This window comes from Zingiber officinale, chromosome 6A, assembly GCF_018446385.1.
Source record: "Zingiber officinale cultivar Zhangliang chromosome 6A, Zo_v1.1, whole genome shotgun sequence".
NCBI classification, from domain to species: Eukaryota; Viridiplantae; Streptophyta; class Magnoliopsida; order Zingiberales; family Zingiberaceae; genus Zingiber; species Zingiber officinale.
This window is the reverse complement of record NC_055997.1, coordinates 123,947,718-123,966,736: the sequence shown is the minus strand read 5'-3', so window position 1 is coordinate 123,966,736 and position 19,019 is coordinate 123,947,718.

Sequence of the window (19,019 nt, the reverse complement as noted above, 5' to 3'; positions counted from 1 at the left end):
CCTGGCTTAACGTCTCTCAAACGTCGCGCACGTTCTTCATGTCCACCGGAGTACTCTTCCGCAGCTCTCTCGTCCTTCGGACGCACCGAGCCGGTCGGCTACCTTCCCGTGTCGTCCTTCTCGCTAGTTGCATCTTCCGCTCGACTTCCTGCACTCCTAAGCTCCTGCACACTTAGACACAGGGAACAAACATAAAGCAGGACCTAACCAACTTGGTTGATCACATCAAAACTACCACGGGGTCCAACAATCTCCCCCTTTTTGATGTGCATCAACCCAAGTTCAAGTTAGGGTAAAAACAGACATAAAAAGTAATTTTAAAGAAAAATGACTAAAGTAGCATATTAAGCATAAGTTTTGCAATAAATAAAATTGCAACACATTTTAGGAAAAAAAATGAAACTTTTAATTTTTAATTTTTCTAACTCCCCCTAAACTTGTACTTTTCTCTCCCCCTTTGATCACAGAAAAAACGGGGTGATAACTCAAAAAATATTTTAGATTTTTTTTTTTTTTAACTTTAGATAAAAATTTTATTTAAAAAAAATGATATCTCAGAAAGTTGAATTTTTCAAAAAAAAATTCTAAGTAAGAATGAGGTTTTTGAAAAAATTTTCTAAGAAAAAAATTTCAAGTCAAATGAATTTTTGAATTTTCCAAAAATTTTCCAAGGAAAAATTAATTTTTAAAAATAATTCTTAGTAAAAATAACTGAGATTTAAAGAAAAATCTAGGAAAAAAAATCTATGACTTTTTCACAATAATTTCTAAGTCAAAATCGATTTTTTAGAATTTTTCAAAAATATTTGAAAAACTTTCAAAGTATTATTTAATTCTTGTTTAATGCTTTTTCAGAAAGTTAATTAAACATTTTCTTTTAATATTTTAGCTTCCAGGTCGTGGCGAGGCACTAGGCCTTCTTGGTTATTGGAGCAACAACCACTTCCTTAGACAAAGCTTCCATAAAGAATTTCAATGTTTAATTTTCTCACTGTAAGCTTTTAACTAAAATAGAAATTTAAACTAGCAATGATTTTGGAACCCAATAAAGGTTCCTTCCTACAGGGTTGATCAAAAACTTAGGGAGTACATGATTTTTGGGCACTTTTCTAAGTTGACCCTGGTGTTTTCTAATGTACGAATTTAATTTTCCATAAATTCTTAATTTTGATTTAGGAAATTTATTTAAGCATGCATCATGATATTTCAATTTCTCAATTTCAACTTTTAATTTTTCATTTTCTAACTTTAAATTATCATACTTTTCTACTGGGCATGCTTTTGCAAGGATCAATTTCAATTCAGTATTTTTTTTCTAATTGATCTAATTCTTTGGACAAAGACTTGAAAAATTTAAAAGACTGAGTCGGGGTTAGATTGCGTACCTTACTTACCTGATCTGGTGGTGCTCCCCCTTCACTGCTGCTTTCTTCTTCTGATGTTCCTCCCCCTTCATCTATGCTCATCTCTGAGCTAGACGTTTCTTCTAGCTGATGGGTGGCCATCAGTGCTATTCCCGAGAATTCTTCGACTTCTGATTCGGAGGACGACGAATCATCCCACGTGGCCTTTAGGTTGTGTTTGGGTCGAGCTGGATTCTTGCTCCTTTCCTTATCCTTCTGTTTGCTCTTTAATTTTGGGCAGTCCTCCTTGATGTGCCCTTCTTCGTTGCAGTTGTAGCAACGAATCGTCCTTTTCTTTCGTTGATGCCTCTGCGATCTAAACTTAGTAGTATTAAAAAATTTATTGAAGCGTCTTACCAGTAGTGCCACTTCGGATTCGTCGACCGAGGCTTCTGAGTCAGAACCGTTTATTTTTGCCTTTAAGGCAATGTTCTGACTGGTCTTCTGTACTTACCTCGAAGTCCTTAGAGATGTAGTACGCATCTACTAAGGAGGCCCAATTGGGAGTTCTCGGGAAAGCGTTGAGCGCGTACCGGATTGAGTCCTGGTTCGTTACTTCTTCTCCAAGGTTGTTGAGTTGAGTTATCAGCTCTTTGATCCTCGCTTGGAGTTGCGCTACCTTCTCGCCTTGGTTCATCTGGAGGTTCGTCAACTGGGTCTGGAGGATCTCGCGCCTCGCTAGCTTTGCTTCGGAGGTACCTTCGTGAAGCTCCAGGAATTTTTCCCAGAGATCTTTCGCGGAGTCGTAGCTTCCGATCCGATTTACCTCCTGAGGCGGCAGAACGCTGAGTAGGTGGAACTCAGCCTTTCCGTTGGCGACGAAATCTGATTGCTCCTTTTTCGTCCAGGTGTTTTCCTCCTTATCTTTCGGAACTGTATAGCCATATTTCATTATTAAAAGAATGGCAAATTCAGTTTTAAAAAATACCTCCATTTTGCGCTTCCATGTGGCGAAGTCTCCGTCGAACTTCGGGGGATGGATGTTCGCTTTGACCATCATCTTGATCGTAGTGCTTCAGTTGGCGGTTAGTCCTTCTGAGGCGATCAGGCTCTGATACTAATTGTAGGTGCAGCGGAGGCCGACAAGAAGGGGGTGAATTGCTGAAAACAAAAATAAACTATACCCTCCTCGTTCTTTCAACTCAATTAGTGCAATAGTAAATAAAGCAGTAAAGTAATAAAGCAGTAAACAGAAAAGAAACAGGAATTTAACCTGGTTACAACCAAGAAGGTTGTTAATCCAGGGAAATGAGAAGCGCACTAAAAAGAATCTCCTTTACTAAAGGCGGAGAAGCTTTTTACACTTTGGAAGCTTAGAACTATTGCTAGGAATGACTACACAATTGATTGCTTGAGTTGTTTTTGAATTCCTAGCTCCAAGGGCCTTTAAATAGCCTCTAGAAATTTGATCTCGAGGGTCCAAGGCACCTCCAATAGAGGTCCAAGGCGCCTCCAGGTAAGTGGTCGGATAGAACTCTATCCGCAGCTCAACGGTCGTTTTGACCAGGCTTAAGGCGCCTTAAAGCTTGTTGAAGGCGCCTCCAAGGTGGAGGCGCCTTCAACAAGCTTTAAGGCGCCTCCAAGTTGGAGGCGCCTCCATTACTTGTTGAGGGCACCTTGAGCTCGGTTTCCAGCGTGATTCTTCTTTTGTTTTGACTTCCGACGCTCCGATCTTTTGGGTGATTGCGGTCAACCGGAATAGGGCTCACCCAAACCCAATTCCCGGCCTTCTCCTTGAGCAGCCTTCCATCCTGGCTTAACATCCCTCAAACACCGCGCACGTTCTTCACGCCCACCGGAGTACTCTTCCGCAGCTCTCTCGTCCTTCGGACGCACCGAGCCCGTCGGCTACCTTCCCGTGTCGTCCTTCTCGCTAGCTGCGTATTCCACTCGACTTCCTACACTCCTAAGCTCCTGCACACTTAGACACAGGGATCAAACACAAAACATGACCTAACCAACTTGGTTGATCACATCAAAACTACCACGGGGTCCAACAAAAACTAAGTCTGCAAGAAGAAGGAAAGCATTTAAGACCACATGGGACAAATTTTCATTGGAGGAATCTGATATAGAAGAACCAAAGTAATCAAGTCATATTGTGCTTATGGCAATGAATGAAGGATCCGAGTGAGTACAAATTCGAGTCTGAGTCAAGCCATGGATCCCTATCCATTTCAGAAGGACCAAAAGAGTTAAATTTATTTTCAAAATTTCAAATACGCAAAGTTATTAAATATTTATTTAAGAAATTAACTAAATTTGAGGCTCAGAATGATTTGTTACTTAAGGAAGTTAACCATCTTAAGGAACAAGTCAACTTGAATCTCTCAACTGAACATGTTCAAGAAGGAACTTCAACTCAAGTTGTAAAACTTGAGAAAGAAAATTCTAACTTGAAAAGATAAATAGAGGGACTTAAGAAAATGTTGGAAAAGTTCAGCTTTGGCTCCAAGTATTTAAATATGATGCTTGGATCTCAATGAGTTGTATATAATAAATCTAGACTTGGATATAAAGCTAACTCAAACAACAAACCTTAGATGTCTTTGTTAAGTCAAAATGTTAGAAACATAGTCTAAGCATGAGTTCTAAAAACTTCTCTAACAAAGCAAGTAGGACCAAACTAATATTATATACCAAAATTAGTATTCATTACTTCAACATAAAACATAAAATCTAGAGGGGGGGGGGGGGGGGGGGGGGGGGCGACAAACTAGTTGTCACCTCAATAACTTAACCTACCCATCTAGGTATTTAGGACCAGTAATATTAAAAAAAAATTAACTTAGTTCCAGAAAAGACTGGGATAATAGTAGGTCAGGGAAGCTAAGTTGAAAGTATATCTAGGAGAATTATATGTGTTCAACGTAGTGCAAGTGACTTAGTGAAACTAACTGAAACTAGCCTTATCTAGTCTAAACTAGTTGGACAATGACTTAGTATTAAGTTCTTTGGACAAGACTATTTTGAGAAGTATTCAGAAAGTGATACACTATGATACTTAAGAAGGTCATATGTCTTGCCATTGACTAAAAACTTATTCTTAAGAAGCTTGCTTGATAAACCCAAAACTGTCTGAAACCAACATCACTTAAAATTATCCCTTAAAAAATTAACTTAAAACTAATTAAATTAAAAGTAAAATAAAACTAACTAAATGTAAATTAAATTAAAATTAAGACTAAAATTAAATTAAAATTAATGAAACTAAAATTAAAATAAAACTTAAATTGAAATAAAACTTTAATTAAATTAAGTCAAACCTAAACTTAAATAAATTAAACTTAAACTCAAATTAATTAAAACTTAATCTTAAATTAATCTTAAAATATATATAAATTAAACCTAAAACCAAAACTAAACCAATGTAAATTTATGTTTAACTTAAACTTAAAATTAAATCAAACTAAAAATTAAACTAAACTTTATTTTTAAATTAAAACTTAAAATTAAGCTAAAATTAATATTAAATTAAATTAAATTATATTTTAAAATAAATTTAAATATAAATCATAAATTAAATTAATTAAAATGGTAAAGTAAATAAAATTGTTAAAACTTAATTAAATTCATAAACAAAATTAAGTTAATTAAAATTAAATTAATTAAATTAATTAAATTATTTTTTAAAAAATATAAAATCATTAAGAATAATTAAATTAAAATTATAATTATACTTAAAACTTAAATTAAAATTAAAAATTTTAACTTAAACTTAACTTAAAATTAAAACTCAAACTTAAACTTAAATTAAATTAAAATTAAACTTAATTTAAAATAAAATTAAAAACTTTAACTTAAACATAAAATAAAAACTTAAGCACAAATCAAAATTTAGTTAAATATCATGTTGTTAGAGATCATGCTATAAAAGGAAATATTGAACTTAACTACATAGAATCTAAGTCAAACTTAGCAAATATATTTACTAAATCTTTACTTGAATCAAAATTTAGTAGTCTAAGACGGCAATTAGGTATGTGCTTTGTAGAATAGATATTTATTTTTGTGTTATTTTTAACTGATAATTTTCAAAAACTTATTTTTCTTTTACACCCATGTTTTACAAAACTTAAGTTTTCAAAAATATCAAGATGGAAGTAGCCTAAGTTATACCATAGAAAGCATGATCTGATATCTTTAGGAAAACAACATCTCACAAGCACACTAGAGTTCTTTGTTTGTGTATTGTAAAACATAGAATGAGGTAAGTTAGGCCTTAGCCTAAATTTCAAATATTTTTATCAGTGCATCGATATAAATCTGGACTCTAAACATATATTGATCAAGTTGAGTGATCTTATTTAGTCAAAACTAATAGAAATCCAAACACTAAACTTAACTAACTTTAGTCAAATTAGCTATCTTGTGATAAACACCTAAAAGCTAATTTTAAATATTTCCAAATAAGGATCTTTGCTAGATGTTTCGCCTCTGCATGCTTGGACTTTAGGATATTTTGAATTAAGGGGAGCATTAACTTCAAATTGTGGAAGAATTTTATACATTTTAAAAACTATCTCAAAATTTTCAAACTATCAAAATTTATCTTAGCAATTTCAAACCTTATTTTCGAAAATTATTTTTTCAAAAATTTTCTGAGCAATTTCAAAACTAATTTTCAAAAAAATTTAGAAATTTCAAAATTTATTTCAAAATAATTTCAAAACTTATTTCTTTGAAATTTCAAATTATATTTTTTTCTTAAAAATTCAATACTTATTTCAAAATATCTTACATTTTTGAAAATTATTTCAAAATTTTCCTTAGAAAGTTTAAAACTTATCTTTGAAAATAATTTTTAGAAAATCTCATTTTCAAAACTAATCTCAAATCCTTTATTAGGCAATTTTCAAAACCTATTTTTTCAATTTTTTAAACTAATTTTCAGTAATGTTTAAATTTTATTTTAAAAATAATTTTTAAAAAATATTGTTTTACAAAATACTTACACCTTAGAAATGTTTCAAAAACTTGGTAGCGAACTTTAAAATTTTCAAAACTCTAATCTTAATTTAAAAAAAAAATGTAGATCCGCTACATTAACGACCCCCCTAATACCGATCCTACGGATATAAAGGGTGGTACATGCAGGTACACAGGCGTTAGACCATGGTGAGATAAATCGCATGTCGTCAGTTCCTGAGAATCGACCCCTGACCATTACGCCAGAAATACCATGCATCCACCGTCTGTGCTATATCCTTGGGGCAATCTTAATTTTTTAAAACCTTCTTCAAGAAGTTGATGCTTCTATAGTAATCCTAATTTTTAATATATGTTAAAGCAGAAGAGAAGTTAAATTCAGAGGGGGCTTCACTTAAGGGAGAGAAAATTATGTTTTTATCTTTGAATATCATGGTTTTAACTTAACTTTGAACCAGATTGTCAAACATAAAAAAAAAGAAATATTATTGATGTAGGAAGCACTATAATCGAACTTATGTTTTGATGTTATCAAAAGTTCAAGTTAAGTTTAATTATTATCTGATGAATTGATCAAGTGTGCAGGAATCTCAACTTAGAAAATTCTAGTAGGTTAGTTGGACCTGATACTAGGAAAGGAAAGTCTCAGTAGATCGTAGAACCAGACAGAAAGTCCAGATGTATCAAGTGGACCTGACATCTGACAAATGGACTCGATAAATCTAAAAGATCCGATATCGAGTCAAGTGGAAATCCTGGCAATCGATCTAATGCTGAGCGGTTAAGTCCAAATAGGATCAAGACAGTCCTAAATGTCTTAATCATGCATATTATATTTGTACTAATCCTATTTTGCAGGTCTATGCTCTAACTTTGTTTTGTAGGATAAATTTTCTAATCTATTTTTTGTAGGATCATTCCATTGACAGAAAAAGGTGTTCAGTTGACAGAACCCTAAAAAACCATAGTAGTGAGATTCTATCCAGATCGTAAATGAAAATTTTGGTTCCATCGATGGATCAAGGTGATCAATCGGCAGATCAATATATTTCCAGAATTAATCAAGATTCAAAACAAAGCACAAAGGTAAACAAATGTTCAATCTACGAAAAAGCTGTGTTCAGTTGATGGAATAGCGAGATTTTTTATGATTGAATAGATTAGATCACAACAAACAAGGAAGGAACAGAGGATCAGTCGACGAATCAGTTCTATGGATGGAACCTCTTATCAGTCGACAGATCAAGTCCTATAAAAGAATCCCTCAAGCTCTGAGCTAGATAGAACTTCTGCTTTTTGATTTTCTACTACCTTCATTCACTGCTCGTACAAGTTACGATTACTACAACACCAGGAGGCTTCCGACAACCTAGATTTTGTCTTGTATTCATTTGTTGTCAATATACTTTATTTCACTTGGATATTATACTTATTGTAATATCATTTGAGCATTTAGTAGATTGCCCAATGAAAGTAATCGATGATCATGAGCTTTGGAGTAGGAGTCGCCAAAGACATATAACCATGTAAAAATATGCTTGTCTTTTGTCTTTCTATTTACTTTATTCCACTATGCACTTGAGTTTTAACGAAATAAAAAATAGCTTTAAAAGTGTCGAGATTCACCCCTCTCTCAATCTCTTATGATCCAACATCATGGACACTAGCACCATATTGGCGACCCAAGTCAGGAATTGAACCTCCCGTGTATGCCCGACTTCTATTAACTTGTTGATCTCCACATGAGTTACTTGGTCCTGCTCCAGTGAGAAATTTCACTTCTTTTGTCGAACAAGCTAAACCTCTAGTAGTGTGTTTATTCAATGAACCATTATAGTTAGGGAAACGCTTTTAACGTCCATTGACGACCAGGCGAAGATATCATAATTGTGTGAAAAGGCATGTAATTAATTCTTGTTTGAGCCATAAAGGGAGGTTGGTAGCTACTCGAGTGACCCCATCTAGACTGTCGAGATGAACTTGCACACTTTCATGATTCTCCTCCAGTTGGGATTCACGCCGCCTAAATGACTTAGACAATAGTATCTTGAGTTCGACGGGCCTTGCGCGAGTCGGTCCAAATTATATCAACATAGCATTTTCTCACCACCAATTGGTCACTTTTACCTCCCCAACTCAGCCTCCCACAGGGAACTTGCTTGTCTGATGAAAAGTGGAGACTACTACTTGGAAGGTACTCAGTACTAATTACCCTAATATGACATTGTAGGCAGAGGTAGTATTTACGATAATATACGATGCTTGTCGAGTCTGCATTAGTGGTTCCTCCCCTAAGGAAAGGGAGAGGTTAATTTAACCGATTGATTATACTTCATGCCCTGTGAAACTGTATAGGGGGTATGTATAGGATGAAACTCCTCCCCATCCAACTACATCTAATCGAAAGCTTTTTTGAAAATGATATTGGCATAACCGTCAGTATTAATAAACACTCTCTTTACCCGATAATTAGTGATGGAAACTTCGATTACTAAAATAATATCATAGGGGGCCTCGATTCCTGCCAAATCTTCGGGTTCTAAGTGTAGGGATCTAGTGCGCTAAACACGTGAAAAGTGCATCAAAAATTTACTAGATCCTCTCTAGAAGATCCATGCGAAGGAAAAATTATCATATACTAAGATTGATTAGAGAGTTATACCTTTGATGCGTGCACTCGATCTCCCGACAACTAGGATCTCAGCACGATTACACGTCGTGCCTCTAATGGTATCCACATGAACTAGCTTCTCATCTGTCTCACGAACTCACAGATTGGAGAAGAAAACCACCTAAGGTTGTGTTAGCAACCAAGAAAGGAGGTTCGACCAAGATAGGGAGGAAGAGAAGGAGGACGCTCAATGGACACAACAAGTTTTCATCTAATGAAAACTCCATACATAAATCATATTTATATCCATCTAAGGAATACCAAAGGTCATGTGTCTTTTGATCTTCCTTCATGAATTAATCTTAATTATCTTTCATGAAAAGTCTTTTGGTCTTCCTTCTAGAATTCAAATCAACATTTAAATTCTTCATGAGTTAATGGTCATTTTCGAAATTGACCTTTCATCTTTCATGGTGAATTCAAGTTCACCCAATTGTAGGGGGTGAATAGTGATCGTCGAAAATTGAGAATTAAATCGAGTACGCAGTGGAAAGATAACAATTAAAACAACGCTAGCAAACCAAGTTTTACTTGGTTCGGAGCCTTCGTCGACTCCAACTCCAAGGCCCTCACGTGAGAGTGTTTTTAGTGGGTAATTCACTAATAATTTGCAAATCTTTTACAAGAGAAATACAATAAATGTATAATTTAAGTGCAGAAATAAACAAGTATACCAACAACTTCTTAGAGATCTGGAAGGTTGTGCTTTTAGTTGTTGGAGTTGCGTCACTCTGTCGTCGGAGTTGTGTTGCTCGGTCGTCGGAGCAGTGTCACTCGGTCGTCAGAGTCATGTCATGGAGTTGCAGGAACTTCTTTGGAGCAGCACGCAAGAAGGCCATCACAGAAGAAAGTTGTGCACTGTGCTCCTGGTGGAAGGCTGCTTATCTAGGTAGTTCTGGGTGCCTAGATCCCTTCCGAGTGCCTAGATCGTGACGTCAGCCCATCCAATCAGCGTTCTCCAAATTGACGTTGAGATAGATTTTAGTGCCCGGACCAAATCCGGATGCTCGGACCAACTTTGGGCGGCCAAATCCCTTCCGGGTGCCTGGACCTGACTTCTCCAGCAACTCATCTTCTTGCAAGAATAAGTTAGTCCAAGACAATAAAAATTATATTACCCTGCAAAACAAAGTTAGCACAATATAGCAAATAGAGTAGTAATTAGATTCTGTCTCCTCGAGACTAGAATTTAGTCAAGATCTCAACTTAGATTTCTGAAATGGATCAAAGTTGGATCGACGCCTACTGTTCCCTCAAACGGGGAACGCGTCCTCACCAAGTCACTCCCCTCTAGTGACTTACCTAAACTTACTACTTTGCCAGACATTCAGTCAGTCCGTCGACTTATCTAGACTTCGTGCTAGCTATTTAGTTAGCCCGTTGACCTGGCTAGACTTCGTGCCAGATATCCGGTCAGCCCGTCGACCTAACTGGATTTCTTGCCAGATATTCAGTCAGCCCGTCGACCTATATGGACTTCTCCTGCACACTTAGTGTCATCATTAGATCATAACAAACCTAATTTAACTTACTTTGTCATTCATCAAAACCTGAGTTTGATTGTTAGTTCTGTTAGGGTCGATTGATGCTAGAGGGGAGGGAGGGTGAATAGCTCGTCGTGCGCCGTTTGCTTTGATGATGTTGTTGCAGCAGAAAACACTTAGGCAACTCTCACAATGCTAACACAAGGGATTTACTTGATATTCACCTCAAGAAGAGGTGACTTATCCAAAGATCCACACACGACATGCTTTCCACTAATAAAAATACTCCTTTATGGTAACTACCCAAGGTGGAGAAGCCTTGTATAAACTCTCAATACAATAAGAAAAAAAGAGAAGCTAATACAAATAAAATCTTACAAGATTTACAAAATGAAACTGAAACCCTAGCTTCTTCTTCTTGTGTAGAACGCTTCTTGACCATGGAAGTACAGCAACACTTTGCTCTAAGAAATTTCAAGAACTGTCAGAGAGTTATGGAGAAACTTACGTAAAGATCAGGATGGAGCTGGTGAGAAGTGACGACGAAATCGCTCGCCAACGGCTTTAACCTGTGCAACGATCACATCCCAATTGATTGGCTGATCGTTTTGAGGCTGAATCAATCGGTTGATCGATTGGGGAGGTTGAATCGATCGGCTGATCGATTTAGCCTTCTTCTGTGTTTCTCGCGATCGTACGAGAAAACTGGCTCCAATCGATCGGTCGATCGATTGGCGGTGCCCAATCGATCGACTGATCGATTGGGAGCTCCTCTATGGTCGCGATTTAGATTCCTAATCGATCGACTGATCGATTGGGCCGACCTTCACTCAGGTACACAACCAATCGATCGACTGATTGATTGGACTATGGTCCAATCGATTGGTTGATCGATTGGCCTCCCTTTGACTTGCTTAAATCAAGTTTATGATCCCTAATTCCAACATCCGGTCAATCGTGACCTGTTGGAACAACTCATGCCTAGCATCCGATCAACCTTGACCTGCTGGGACTTCTTCACCAAGTGTCCGGTCAATCCTTTGACCCACTTGGACTTTACTCCCCGTGCCAAGTGTCCGGTAAACCTTGACACACTTGGACTTACCGTCTCATGCCAAGTGCCTGGTCCTCCATAACCCACTTGGGTTTCCACCAGATGTCTGGTCACCCTTTGACCCATCTGGATTTCCTCGTGTCAAGTATCCGATCAATCCTTTGACCTACTTGGGCTTCCCAACACCAGGTGTCTGGTCAACCTTGACCCACCTGGATCTTCACGTACCTGGCTTCACTCACCAGGTCTTTCCATCTGCCTAGTTTCACTCACTAGGATTTTTCATCTACTTGTCTTCACTCACCAGGACTTTCCATCTGCTTGACTTCACTCACCAGGACTTTCACCTAACTTCACTCACTAGGATTTTTCCACTGCCCGGCTTCCCTTACCGGGACTTTCACCTGCTTAGCTTCACTCACTAGGTCTTTCACTTGACTTCACTCACTAAGATTTTCTAACCGCCTAGCTTCACTCACTAGGATTTTCTAACCGCCTAGCTTTACTCACTAGGTCTTTCCCTTGCCTAACCTCCAGTTAGGACTTCCCCAGTCAACTATCCAGTCAACCTTGACCTACTTGACTCTTTTTCAACTCAAACTGGACATCCCTTGACCAGAAGGGGAATTGCACCAACAAACTCCCCAATCGGACGATTGCTCATGCAATCTTCATATATTGTTAAACATCGAAACCCAAACATCAAGACTCAAGCTTGAGCCAACTCAAGCTTAGTCAACCTGGTCAACTTGACCCGGGAGATATTGCACCAACAATTTCCCCCTTTTTGATGTTTGACAATACCTTTAAGTTAGGCTAATCCTATAGCCTCAACTTTTTCTTCATGTCAATGCATAAATGAGGGTTTCCTTCATTCTCTCCCTTTCTTAGAGGGCAAACTCCCCCTTTGGATAATGAAGGCATAATTTAAACCTTATATTCTCCCCAAACATTCCTAAAGGGGCAATGAGGGTCTAACTTAAATCCTACATTCTCCCCCTATTGGCACACATCTAAAACTCTCCCCCTGAAGAGTTACTCAACGTTGTTCACAACCTACCATGTTGGTCACAATACCACAATAAAGGTCTCATACCCTTCACTGTAGTCAATGCTCACCCTTGAGCATTAATACACTTCATAATGCTCATCCTTGAGCATTAACAACTTAACAACGAAGATATTCACTCTCCATTATTTTTCAATGCTCAACCTTGAGCATTTACTCTAAAGAATGTTAATCGCCTTCCAAGGTGTTTGAAAGAATTAATTTTCATGTCCTTAAAGAGTAACTCCTCCTAAAGACATGTTTATGTTGGTTGGTCCTAGGAAGATCATATCGGCTCCACTGTACAAAAATTTTGTATAAGTGTCGAACCTTTCCTAAACAACCTATTGTGTTCTTTAGAAATTAAATTAGGAATCGCAAACGGAACTTAACATTTTTGATTCCAAATTTAACTTATCTGCTCTTAATGGATTAGATTTGGATCGCAAACGATGCTTAACATTATTGATCCAAATCCACCTATGTTATAAATTCAATTAAATATTAATTTCCAAAATTAGCTTCCAGGACTGCATGGCGAGGCACTAGTCCTTCTTGGGTATGGGATCATCCACCATTGCCTAGACAAAGCCTTTTAAGGAAATCTAATATTTAATTTCCTTATATAACTCTAGGTTTAACCAAAAGGAACAATCGAATCACAAATTTGAAAAACAAAAAAAAACACAAACTCGAATATCAAATTCGAAACTCTAGAATCATATGCCTCTTGTGTTTGGAATTCATACAAACAAAAAACTAGCATGATGCGGAAAATAATTTCTAGTTATACCTTTCTTTATATGCAATGACCTCTTGATCTTCTACCATATTCCTCTTCTGATCTCGAACGTTGTGTGGGCAACGATCTACCGAAATGAGAACCACCCAAACCCTTTTTCTTTCTTACCAAGTTTCGGCCACCAAGACTCCTCCAAGGATGTAGAGGTTCAGCCACCACCACCAAGCTCCAAGGGATGCAAGAAATAAAGCCTCCTTTCTCTCCTTCTTCTCCTAGCTAGAACAGGCCACCAAGGAGTGCTCCAAGAGAGGGATGAAAACTGACCACTAAGGAAGAAGAGAAGAGGAGAAGAAGAAGCTCTAGGGCTGACCACCACCAAGGAAGAGAGGGAGGAAAATAGAATAGAGTTGTTAGCCATGAAGGCACCCCTACCCCCTCTTTTATAATCCTTGGTCTTGGCAAATAAGGAAAATTTAAATAAAAACTTCCTTATTACTTTGCCATGAAAAGGAAAATTTAATTAATTAAAACCAATTTCCTTTTCTTAACTCAAGTGGTCGGCCACCTCATAGCTCCTAAGCAAGGAAAGTTTTAACACAAAATTAAAACTTCCTAATTTGTTTCCGAAAATTTTAAAATAAAAATTTCTCTAATAATTTTTCCCTTCATGGTTGGTTATAAAAGGAATTTTATAAATTAAAATTTATCTGTTAAAACATGTGGATGATTTCCAAAAAGGAAAGTTATCTTTAAAATTAAAATCTCCTTACAATCTACAAATAAGAAAGATATCAAATCTTTTCTTAATCTTTTGTAGAAACTTATAAAAGGAAATATTAAATTTTAAACTCTCTTTTTAAATCATTAACATGGTTACAAAAAAAGAAAGTTTTATCAAAATTAAAATCTTCTTTTCAATCTACAAATAAGGAAAAATATCAAAAAAAATTTTAATCTTTTGTAGAAAGCTATAAAAGGAAAGATTTAAATTTTAACTCTCTTTTAAAACCATGGAATTCACATAAGAAAATTTTTAAAAATAAAATCCTTTTAATTTTATTATGGCCGGCCACCTAAGCTTGGACTCAAGCTAGGGCCGACCACCACTTGGTTCATCCAAGGATTAACTTGGCCGACCCCTTGCTTGGGCTCCAAGCAAGGCTTGGCCGACCACCTTAGGATGGGTATAAAGGTGGGTATAATACTTTATAAATAAGAGGCTACGATAGGGACCGAGAGGAGGAATTGGTTTTGGTCTTCCGATGAAATTAAGCTTCCCGTGTTCGCCCCGAACACCCAACTTAATTTCACCAATAATAATACATACCACTAAAAAATTATTATTGAACTACCATACCAATCCCAAATTATGTTTTGGGTTCTTTCTTATTATGAGTGTGTTAATCTCCCTGTGTTTAAGATGTCGAATGTCCACTAATTAAATGAGTTACTGACAACTTACTTTAATTAATTTATTAGTCCAAGAGTAGTACCACTCAACCTTACCGCCATGTCGGACTAAGCCCACCTGCAGGGTTTAACATGACAATTCTTTTGAGCTCCTCTTGGGTACATTATCAACCTAGATTACTAGGACACAGTTTCCTTCTATAATTAACAACACACACTATAAGTAATATCATTTCCCAACTTATCGGACCTATTGATTTATCGAGTTAAATCTCACCCTTTGATAAATCAAAGAAATAAATACTAAATATATGTGCTTGTTATTATATTAAGATTAAGAGCACACACTTCCATAATAACTAAGGTCTTGTTCTTTTATTAAGTCAGTATAAAAAGAACTTACCTTAAATGGTCCTACTCAATACACTTAGAGTGTACTAGTGTAATTTATTAGTCAAGATAAACTAATACCTAATTACACTATGACTATTCCAACGGTTTGTTCCTTTCCATCTTAGTCGTGAGCTACTGTTTATAATTCATAAAGAACCGATAACATAATCTTCTGTGTGTGACACCACACACCATGTTATTTACAATATAAATTAAATGAATAACTACATTTAGCATATAAATGTAGATATTGACCAATATGATTCTTATTTCTAAGTAAATGTTTATACAAAAAGCTAGGCTTTTAGTATACATTCCAACAGCTTCAAACTTCTGTCATTACACCAAAAATGACTTAGAGTCCCTAACCCTTTAGGAAATCCAAAAAACTTGAAGTTTTGAGATTTAAAAGATTCAATATTGAAACCAACCTCATCCTAAACTTCAATCTTGTGTTCCTTAACCAATTCTCCTGGTTTTCATCATGAAAACTACCCTTAAATGTATATAAATATATTTCAAGGGGTTAAAAGTGGTTAAAGGGACTAAAAATATCTTAAAGTGCTGAAATCATACTTTTCTAGTCAAAATCAGCCTTTTCAATCGATTAGGTTGGGACTCAATCGATTGTCGCTTGCTCAATCGATCCACTGATCAATTCAGCGAGGTACTGTTCATGGAAAAATAGTTTGAATCAATCAACTGATCGATCCAGCCAGCGTTGAATTGATCGGCTGATCGATTTAACGAGCTTCTACTCATGATAATACCTTTCTCAATCAATCGCCCGATCGATTGAGATACTCCAATCGATCGGGTGATCGATTGAAGCTCTGATTTCCTGAAAGTGAATTTCAGCAAAATTGAGAAATACCCTAAAAATTATATAAAATTCTAAAAATATGAAAACTCGTGTAGACATTATTTAGGGTATATACTATTAAGAAAAAATAGTTTTCTAAGAAAATACTTCCTATTTTCAAAAAATGACACAAACTTGAAATTTTGTAAATTTCTTCCAAGTTTGTGTCTAACTTTTCAATGATGATTACTATCAAAAGATAGCCTTCACCAAGGTTTTCCAAAATACATTTAAAATAATTTTCAAAATTAATTTCCAACCATGTTCTTTGGGCTCAATGCACATGGCTTGTACATTAGCTTTCCCAATGATTGGAGTACACATTAACTATGTGTTTTGATGAAATCAAAACTCAAATAGATGCACTAAATCAACATCTTGAGTCTTGTTCATCATCCTAACATCTCACTTGTATCTAATGTCTACTAAAACACATACAAGTCACCTTATAGTCTTTGTGAGATGTAGATTTTGGTTTTGTCTTAAACTAGGGATCATGCATATCTATCTGGGCATTTTAGAAATTTTGAACATCCACCTAGGATGTCACTTGTTAGTAAATGTCATTGTCCTTAATCACAAGGAAATTAAAATAATGCATGATGATTTATGGCATACATCAAAATAAGTAAATTTTCAAAAGAAAACATACTATAACTACATGATGTATGTATGACATGATATGATATTTTTGTTTATTTTCATAATAAACATGAATGTAAAATATGATGTCATGGCATATGATGGGCAAACAAAGTATGACAATTTAGCATAAATAAAATATACCTAGATATTCTATCTAAGTATCCTAAATCCTTAGCTAAATCTAAAATTGATCCTAGATTTGCCCTTATTTTTTCAAGAAAATGTCAAACCCCAACTTGACATTTCTTTTGGTTTTCCTCATTTGTGCCACTTAAAATTAAGTCCAATTCCTCAAATTTTGACACGTTTTACTCTTCTAAAGAGTAATCAATTAATTCTTTTCATTTTTAAAGGTTAACAAAAACCTTGAAAATGCCCCCAAGTGCCAACTTTATCAAGGTTGGGTTAACCACCCTACCCATTTAAAGTTGACACTCTCTAAACCCATCTAGGGCGTAGAGAATATGCTCCTCGGAATCCAAAACCTATTGGTACTCCTTGGATACTCTAGGTACTCACTAGGGACAACCTCCCTAGATACCTTCCTAATAACCTTTCTAGGCTTCTTAGAAGCCTTGGTCACTTTCTCTAGGTCAACTCTTGGGATTGTTTCCCTTGTAAGCTTCTTAGTGGCATTCTTAGACTTCTTAGAAGTCATAGTCAGGTTGGTCTTGGTAAAATTACTCCTGGGGATAACTTCCCTTGTATTTTTGACTTGACCGCTAGACCTAGGGTTAGTTCCATAACTATATGGAACCCTATGGTATGAAGTCACATCCTTCTTAGCATTAGGTTTGTATTCCAAACCTCTATGACCATAGGATGACTCTTGTTTATCTAAACCTAGGTTTTTATTATTTTGACCCTTAAAAATATTTTCCAATTTCTTTAGGGTCTTTTCTAATTTATCAAACCTTGACCTCAAGGCTTGGTTTTTCAACCTTAAATCCTTAGATTTTGGTTTTTCTTGATTCCTATGAGAATTTTTTGTTTTAGGCCTATATCTAAAATCCTTAGAGTTATTGGCTAATTTGTTATCTATTTTTCTAGCCTTAGATTGAGTGATTTTAGCATGATAGGCTGTAACGACCCGGCCCTCTTGGCCCATTTGGCGACCTCATGTCGTCGACCGTCGGCCCTTATGTCGTCGGCCCATTTGGCGACCTCTAATGTCGTCGACCGACGACCCTTGGCCGTGCCGTTACTCACTAGGACTTTCCACCCCTGGTCAGTGGATTTTTGCCTCCCCCAGGATTCGAACTCTAAACCTCCAGGCTTAAGTATTAGAGTTTATGAATCCTGGTAACCAAGTGAGATGATCTCACTTGGTTGCAGGATCGTAAACTCTAATATAAGCACGGAGGTTTAGAGTCAACTGAGGCAAAACCAGTGAAAATCTAGTGAGTAACGACGCCAAGGGTCGCTCATCGACGACATTAGAGGTCGCCAAATGGGCCGACGACATTAGAAAAAGGCGCCTTTTGTTGTAACGACCCGGCCTCTTGGCCCCTTGGCGACCTCGTGGCCCTTATGTCGTCGGCCCGTTTGGCGACCTCTAATGTCGTCCGACCCTTGGCCGCGTCGTTACTCACTAGGACTTTCCACCTGGGTGGATTGTTTTCCTCCCAGGATTCGAACTCTAAACCTCCGGGCTTAAGTATTAGGTTTATGAATCACGGTGACAACCAAGTGAGATGACTCGTTGGTTGCAGATCGTCAAACTCTAAGCTGGAGGTTAGAGTCTGAGGCAAAAACCAGGTGGAAAAATCTAGTGAGTAACGGCACAGCGTCGTCGACGACATGAGAGGTCGCCAAACGGGCCGACATCATAGCGACACGAGGTCGCCAAATGGGCCGTAAACGGGCCAAGAGGGCGGGTCATTAAGGCGCCTTTATTAACGACCGACCCTTTGGCCTCTTGGGCGACCCTTGTGGCGGGCTTATGTCGTCGGCCCGTTTGGCGACCTCTCATGTCGTCGACCGATCGATGACTCTTTGGTCGTCTGTTACTCACTAGGACTTTCCAGTCTGCCTCCCCGATTCGAACTCTAAACCTCCGGGCTTAAGTATTGGGTTTATGATCACGGTAACAAATGAGATCATCTCACTTGGTTGCGAGATTCGTAAACTCTAATATAAGCAATTCGAATCTGAGACCTATAACTAAAATCCTTCGAGTTATTGCCTAATTCGTCGACCTTCCTAGCCTTAGGTGTGGTAGTCCAGCATGATAGGCCACATGATTTTCCTTAATTCTATCATGCTTCCTATTTTCATGATAAATAACATTAAAATGATATAAATTATTTCTAGCATATTTTTTTATCATGAGTTAAAGGAATAGGTTCAATGAATGATACCTTGGATTTTATCTTGGA